Genomic DNA, 8,115 nt, shown 5'->3' with positions numbered 1-8,115 from the left:
CCAGTTCACCTATTTAACCCTTCCCCAATCCACTGATTTCGTTTTTTTTGGAGCAGGAAAGGCCATAACCTCACTTTATTTGTATTTCCTCCTTACCCAAAATCATCAAAATAGGAACAGAGATGGGCAGGGAAAAGGGCTGAAAATTTGTTCAATCCACATGTTCTCAGGGCTATCCCAGAGAGCACTTGAGGCCGAGTGCCTGTTGGAGTAGCCGCAGATCCAACACGAATTCCTCGTGCCTTGGCCTGAAGTCTTCACAGATTGGTGGCGTGAGCCCTGCAATTCTCATCCTTTGCCCATCTTGACGTAAGGCAGGAAAGTGGACTGAAATGCTCCTTTCTGATGGGCAAGGCAAATCAGAACCCACGGTGTACTTACTGCACCTTTGGTGCTACAGGGGCAAAACCTGAAGCTGCTTCCAAGGCTCTAGACACTTGCAGGCAGGGCTAGAGGCCGATGGTGTAACAGCGGCCTGTGGGGTTCTGAGTAGCAGAACAGACTGGTGCTGTCACAGCCCACTCATACCACACCATCTTGGAATTGCTGCATCTCCAGAAACGCACACAGGTGGTCTGGCCTTCACGCACGGTAATGGGCTGCTTAATGGGGAAGAGGGTGGGAAACCATGAAAACATCTCAGGAGAGTGAGTCTCTGGACAGATACTCAGAGTGATGTCCTGATAAAGCACAGTGTCAAAGTAGGCTGCAAACCCATGCAGCACTGTGTTCACCTCCACGGGAAACGCCAAGGTGCAGTAGCGGTTGTTGTCAATCATAGGATCTCTGTTGGGACGGCTGAAGGTAAAACAGGGCTGGGGTGCAGACGGCTGGTGGAAATGGTGCAGCCACAGCACATAAAGCATCTCAAACTGGGCTTCAGGGTGGCGGTCCTTTTCCCGACAGGCTCGGACCTCATTGTACAGCGTGGAGGACAAGATGGGAGCTAGAAAGGGGGTGTACTCCCCAGGAATGCTCACGCCATCATCCGGTGACAGCTCATTATCCGCTTAGGACCCCAGAAGCTCACTGACAATCATATCCGCCATTCCCGCATGTCCAATGAGACTACTGTCACCTGGCTTCCCCATTCTTCAAGCTGCCAGTTCTCCAGCGTCACCACGGCATTTGGGTTCTTCTCTGCAGTGTACAGCTTTATCCTCCAGTCTGCCTGCTTGGCTGCCCTCAGGGAAGTGTTCACCAGGGGCCCCCAGCCTGTTCCTAGCACCGTCAGCGCTTGGACATTGGTGTCCTTCTCTTCCTCTGGCACTCGGTCTAACAGACATTTATAGATGGCCTGCTGGTATCGAGAGTATTTGATAGGGTCCTTTTTAAACACTTCGTATGTCTGAGATTCCAGATTATCCGTCAGTGGCTGGAGTGGGGACTGCAGGTAGTCTTCATAGCCCTTGGCAAAGAGTTCATAGGCACTGGGTGGAGGTCGATTCTGGCTCCAGTTTTCCAAGTACTGGAGGCAGGAGCAGAACTCTTTCTCTGAGTGGTGGTTGGTGCCTGTGATGATGAATTGCACATCCAACTTGAGGAGTTGGAAGATCAGCCTCTGGTGCATCTTAGAAAGAACAGGAAATCCCTTCTTATTGGTCAGGAAAATGCTGGTGGGGAGAATGGTTACTTTGATGGGCTTCCCCAAGCCAACGATCAATGACATGATTAGATGGGAGGTCAGCACCAATTTCGAGAGCCACCGCAATCCTCTTGCTATAATCACACAAGGTCCGGAAGTTGTGCCACCACATCCATGTCTTCTCCTCTCCACCGTGCTCCTCTGTGTGTGAAGTTGGCACATCTCTCAGGTCCTCTGGTGCCACCAGTGGCACCCACATCCAGAACATGGAGGAGTGGTGGCCAGTGGGATGTGGTTGGTCAAAACTCTCGCCAAGTTTGTGTTATCGTCCTGATTCAGGGGAAGCAGGAAAGCTGGAAGACCCAAATATGCCCCAAAATTCAGCTCCTGTAACACAGCTGCCTCAGAGTTCCTACGGATCTTCTCCACTTTTGAGTCTGGACGAATCCATGGAGAAAGCTTCCCCACAATTAGTGTATTCCAGCCCCTTCCTGACAGCAGTAGGTCTGATCGTGTCTGAGGGCCTGGCTGCTTCTTAGCAGGTTCCTGAGTGAACTCCCTCTTGAAACATGGGTGGTACACAGGCATACAGAGGAAATCAAACCCCTGCTTGGCCACAGCCCCCAGTGTGTCAGCCATTTCGGGGATGCAATTCAGGTCACTCCCGCTGGACACGCAACTTCCACTGGCACCGCCGACCACCATCGCCTCCACCTTTTCCCTCGCACTGTCCATGCTGAGATTCCCTGACCCCACTGATTTTATTAACTGTCTCTGTGGTTTTGCTTTTTCCAGAACATCGTATCGTATAATTGTAATAATACAGAACATAGCCTTTTCAGGTTGGCTTCTTTCACTTAGCAAAATGTATTTAAGATTTATTCATGTCTTTTCATGGCTTGGTAGCTCATTTATTTTTATAATATTTCATTGTGTGGATATACTCCAATTTGTTTATCCAGTCACCTATTTAAGGACACCTTGGTTGCTTCCAAGTTTTGGTGGCTATGAATAAAGCTGCTATAACATTTGCTTGCAGGTTTTTGTGTGGACATAGTTCTGAAGTCAGTTGGGTAAGTACCAAGGAGTGTGATTGCTGGATTATATGCTAAGACTATATTTAGCTTTGTAAGAAATCGTCAGACTGTCTTCCAAATTGGTTGTGCCATTTTGTATTCGTGCCAGTGAAGGATGAGTGTTCCTGTTGCTCTTTTTCCTTGCCAGCAATTGGCATTGTCAATTTTCTTTTTTGTATTTTAGCCATTCTAATAGGTATGGCTATAAGGTATGCTGTGGTATCTCGTTGCTTTATTTTGTACTTTCCTAATAACGACGTAAAACATTTTTGTCATATGCTTATTTGTCATCTATATACCTTCTTTGGTGAAATCTCTGCTCAGATCTTTTGTCCATTTTTACTGGGCTTTCTTACTGTTGAGTTTCATGAGTTCTTTGGATACAAGTCCTTTGTCAGATATGTGTTTGCAAATATCTGCAAATTTCTGTGGCTTCTCTTTTCCTTCTTTTAACAGTCTTTTGCAGAGCAGAAGTTTTTAATGTTAATAATGTCCAATTTAGATCATGCTTTTGGTGATGCTTCTAAAAACTCATCTCCAAACCCAAGGTAGCCTGGATTTTTTTCCTTTGTTCTCTTCTAAAAATTTTATAGATTTGCATTTACATTTAGGTCTGTGATCCAGTTTAATTTTTATGAGACATGTAAGCCCTGTGTTTAGTTAGTTTTTTTTTTTTTGCATGTGGATATTCAGTTGTTCCAGCACCGTTACTTAAAAAGACTATCCTTTCTCCATTGAAATATTTTTGCTCCTTTGTCAAAGGTCACTTGACTATTTGTGTGGATCTGCTTCTGGGCTCTCTATTCTGTTCCATTGATGTATGTGTCTGTTCTTTCACCAGTACTGTGCTGTTTGGATTACTGTAGCTTTACTGTAAGTTTTGAAATCATTTGGTGTGATTCCTCTAATTTTTTTGTTCTTCAGTATTGTGTTTGCTCTTCTAGGTCTTTCGGTCCAGGCATGGTTTTAAGTCCTTTACATATATTAACTCATTTAGTCCTCACAGTAACCCACTAAGAGGCGCAAAGAGGCTAAGTGGCCTGTTCAAAGTCACATAGCAAATAAGTGGGGGAGGCAGGACCCAAGCCTCGGCAGTGTGGCTGCAGTCGCTGGCTCACATCCACCTACCAGGTGACCTCTGAAGGTAATAAAGAAGGGATCCTTGTTTATTTTTGACACCTTAATGAGAATACTTAGAGGCGATTTCCGGAACCCATTGTCTTGGGAAACAGGCAGCATAGTGGGGAGTCTCAGAGTTCTTGCTTTAATTTCAGAGACTTAGGTTGACACCTTGGTAGGGTTCCCAGCTCAGCCACTTGCCACCTTCATGATCTTGGGCATACTCCTAAACATCACCATTTCCTCATCCGTAAACTGTGGCTACCGTTTCTACCCATTTGTTAAGGAGAATAAGCAAGCAACACAGGAGTGTGTAGTTTACATGATAAAACACTAGATAAATACCAAGAGCTATCATTAGATAATAGTGAAAGCTACTAATTACCAGGTACTGACTCACTGACAGGCACTGCTCTAAGTGCTTTGTACATTATCTTTTTTAATCCTTATAAGCAATATGGTAGCTACTGTTATCCCTGCACTAACTAAGGTACCTGTAAGCAAGAGAGAGGTTGATTCTTCCTGGCTTAAGTTTTTTTTTTTTAAATATACATTTTTAATCCAAATCTTGTGGTGTACCTTTTTTTTAATAAACTTATTTATTTTTATTTATTTATTATTTTTGGCTGCGTTGGGTTCTCATTGCTGTGTGCTGGCTTGCTCTAGTTGCCGCGAGCGGGGGCTACTCTTCGTTGCGGTGTGTGGGCTTCTCTTGTTGCCGAGCACAGGCTCTAGAGTGCGCGGGCTTCAGTAGGTGCGGCGCGTGGGCTCAGTAGTTGTGGCTCGCAGGCTCTCGGCGCGCGGGCTCAGTAGTTGTGGTGCACAGGCTTAGTTGCTCCGCAGCGTGTGGGATCCTCCCGGACCAGGGCTTGAACACGTGTCCCCTGCATTGGCAAGCAGATTCTTAACCACTGCGCCACCAGGGAAGCCCCCTGGCTTAAGTTTTAAAAAATAAAAAAAAGAAGGATAAAAAGGATAAGAAGGAGGGGGAGAGGATTAGAGGGGGAGCAGGGGGAGGAGGGGGAGGGGAAGAAGAAGAAGAAAATAAATTTTTTAAAAGATACTGGAGTTACTCAAAGAATGAATCAGTCCCTAAGCATCCAGCCCGGGCTGGGTAGGGACCAGGGGCAACCCCAGAAACTGCAGCAGCAGACATTGATGGACCTGCTCTCCAGACTATATAAAGGTGCCTCAACACCAAGAGCCCCTGTCACTGGGTTTCAAATTCCTAGGCTAGAGAAGTTAATTGGCCTGACTCAATAATTTACAGGAATACTTACTATACGTGAGGCACTGTGCTAAATGCTTTACATGAGTTAGTTAACTTAATCTTCACATCCACCCTATGTCATTGTTCCTGTTTTACGGATGGGGAAACTGAGGCAGGAGATGTTAAGTAACTTGCCCAAAGTTATGCAGATAGCTGTTGTGGAGACAGGTCCCAGAGCCTGCCCTGTTATTTATGGCACTGAACTACCCCCCCCCCCCCACACCCACAGAGGGTCTGAATACATAGTTCGTTCTGGGATGGTTGTTGAGACTTTCAGAGGAGGCATTATTTGAACTGGCTAGTAAAGGATGAGTAGGAGTTTATAGGTGGATTAGAAGGGAAAGAGTATTTCAAGTAGAGGAGACAATATGAGTTAAAGCACAGGTGGATGAAAGTATGTAATGTGTTCAGAAAATGGCTAATAATTGCGGAGGTCAAGGGGTAGAAGGGAATGGCTGGTGATTAAACTCAGAAGGTTAAAGCTAATGCAGTAGGCATTGGGGAGCTCTCAAAAGAATTTAAGCAGGGGAGTAATTGTCTAGATATGTTTCAAAACACTTCCTGTGGTAGCAGTGTGGAGGCTGGCCTGAACGTGCGTCAGAATAGTTTGAAGGTAGGGGGACCTGCTGGAAGGCTCTACCATAGTCTAGATAAGACAGTGCATCAGCTTCTGAATAAGACAACAGACGTTCCTGCTTTTGGTGGTTTGGGGAAGTTGTACTTCACAGAGTGAAGGAAGAGATGCTACAGGTTCATCAGAGTCCCATTGGGAAATGCTACCTTATTAGTCTCCGACAGTACTCCATGAAGTAGCCAGTCTGGGAACTGTTTGTCACTGTTTGAACCAAGATAAGGGACTTGCACCAGAATGTAAATCAAGGCACTGCTTCCTTCATTGAGAAAGTCGTGGCGTGCACACCCCCCCCCCCCCCACACACACACATTGACTGAAGCAAACAGTAAGCTCGCTTCGTGACAAAGTTGATTTACATTCTAGAGCAAACTCCTGTCTCCTTGTAGCCTGATAACAATTTGTAGACCTTCACCAGTCCACAACCACAATTAGAGGAGCTTGCTATATGATCAATTTATTATATTTATTATATGTAGGTGTTATACTTTAAATATCTTTTCCTCTCTACGGTCAAACCTTTAATGTGGAAAACGTGGTTTCAGCGTTCTAAGAGTTTTCTTTTTATTCTACAGGCAAGCCACTTATGTCAAGGACTCCTCTTCTGCTTTATATTTTTTGGAATTGTTACATGATCACTTAACCTTGATTAATAATTAATAACTTTCTGTAGAGATGGGCTTGCGACCTCTTCCTGCTCTCCAGTATTGTTAAGAGCTAGTTGCCCTTCAGACCTCAGGTTCTCTCCAACCTTCAAGACTTGGGTTACGATGCCTTCTCCAGGTTCTCAGACATTATAGAACACTGGAGAGGGAATGGAAGTAATGATTTCTCTATCACTTGAGTGTAAAGCGTAAACCGAGTCAACACTTAGCAGTGATGTTATTAAAGGGATTCAAACATCAGTAACGTGTCTGAACTAATGGACCTTAAAGATTCTTGGTGACCCTGAGATTTTTCTATTTGACTAAGGTCACAGAGCTAGTGTACGGCAGAGTGGGGCCGGCATCTGGGTCTCCTGACCCTCTGTCACGCTGCTTCTCTGCTTGCTTCCCAGTCCCCTCCCCTCAGTCCTTCACTAAAAGCAGCAGAAGAAATGACAGGTTCCTTAGAGGATGGAATAGATGCCGTGGGTCTTCATTTAATGATGGGACCTTTGGAGGTTTTTTCTCTGCTAATGACCACAGCAGAAAGGTGCTTTACATACTGTATTGAGATCTAAATTTAGATAGCAGATGGGCTGACACTCATGTTCTAAAGTACATGTTGGGAAGATGATTCCCAATCTCCTGAGGAAAGAGGTGTCAAATTCAGTTTTACTGAGGAGCTGAACTGTAATTTGGCTATTCCAACTCTGGCTTGCCCCAGCAATGAGCCACGTAATTTGCCTTGAAAGGCCACCCCTTGATTTGGACACAGTCTGTACAGATACCAGTTTAACATAGTGCCTAATGCTGAGTCTGTGCATTTCTATTGGTTTGCCTTGTCTAAATGCTATTTAATCATAGTGGTGCCCGTTATTGTTTCAGTTAAATATTATCAGGCTTTCCTCGTAAACCCTTAAGTGAAGATCAGAGTTGGTCAGAAAAAGTTGTTAGAAATGGACATTTGTCAATGTCAATTGGCCAAAGACAGTCAGCGCTTAGCTTGGGGAATAGGACCAAGAAAAAAAAAGAGATCTTCAGAAAGCGTGCTCCAGAATCCTCTGAGATCCATTGTCCAGACTTACAGCTCATCACCTTGGCTTTGCTGCTCACCAGCTGTGTGAGTGGGCATGTTACTTAGCTTCTCTGAGTCTTTCTTTACTGTAGTGTAGAGATAATAAGTCCAAATCCATGGTATGATTGTGAGAATAAATGACTCATATCAGAGGTGCTCAGCCCACTTTCAGGCAATTGGCAGGTCCTCAATAAGAGTTTAACTTGAGTCTGTTGCACATGCATTATCCATTGTATCTCGATGTCTCTCTGTACCACAACATGCCATTTTATTCCTGTCTCCATGCCTTCTGCTTGCGAGCTGGAGCTGGGTATGGCCTAATGGTTAATGACCTGGCTTTGGTGTCAGGCACATCTGGCTGGAGTTTGAATTCTCTGTTGTGAGACATGGTTAAATTAATTGACTTCTTCAAGCCTCAGTTTCTTCACTTGATAAAACGGGGGAAATAATGGCACCTACCTTCCAGTGGCGTAGTGAGGATTAAAAGAGGTAAGGCTTGTAAGTGCTTTGTCAAGATACCCATGAGTCAACGTACTGAGCTCCTGTTATGTGTTATAAGCCCTGGAAGTAGAGTGGTAGGCAAACTGGACAGTCCCTGCCATCACGGAATGGCCAGGCCTAACAGGGTGTGACTGTACACAGTTATAAACGTGGAAGTAAATAATTAGAAATAATTCCAGGGCTTCAAAGTATTGAAAAGAAGAATAAGTGCTGT

At 44.9% G+C, this 8,115-nt stretch overlaps 1 pseudogene across 1 annotated transcript; it reads right to left on the bottom strand.

Moving 5' to 3' along the window:
* Nucleotides 1-449: 449 nt before the first annotated feature.
* Nucleotides 450-2,320, bottom strand: LOC309958112 (protein arginine N-methyltransferase 5-like; annotated as a pseudogene). Its single transcript has one exon. The product of its transcript is annotated as a protein arginine N-methyltransferase 5-like (transcript).
* Between the last annotated feature and the right edge of the window lie 5,795 nt (nt 2,321-8,115).

The sequence above is a fragment of the Leucopleurus acutus genome (assembly GCF_964270905.1).
Source record: "Leucopleurus acutus genome assembly, chromosome: 2".
Classification (NCBI taxonomy): Eukaryota; Metazoa; Chordata; class Mammalia; order Artiodactyla; family Delphinidae; genus Leucopleurus; species Leucopleurus acutus.
The sequence above is the reverse complement of the archived record's forward strand: the minus strand, read 5'-3'. Positions and strand labels throughout refer to the sequence as shown.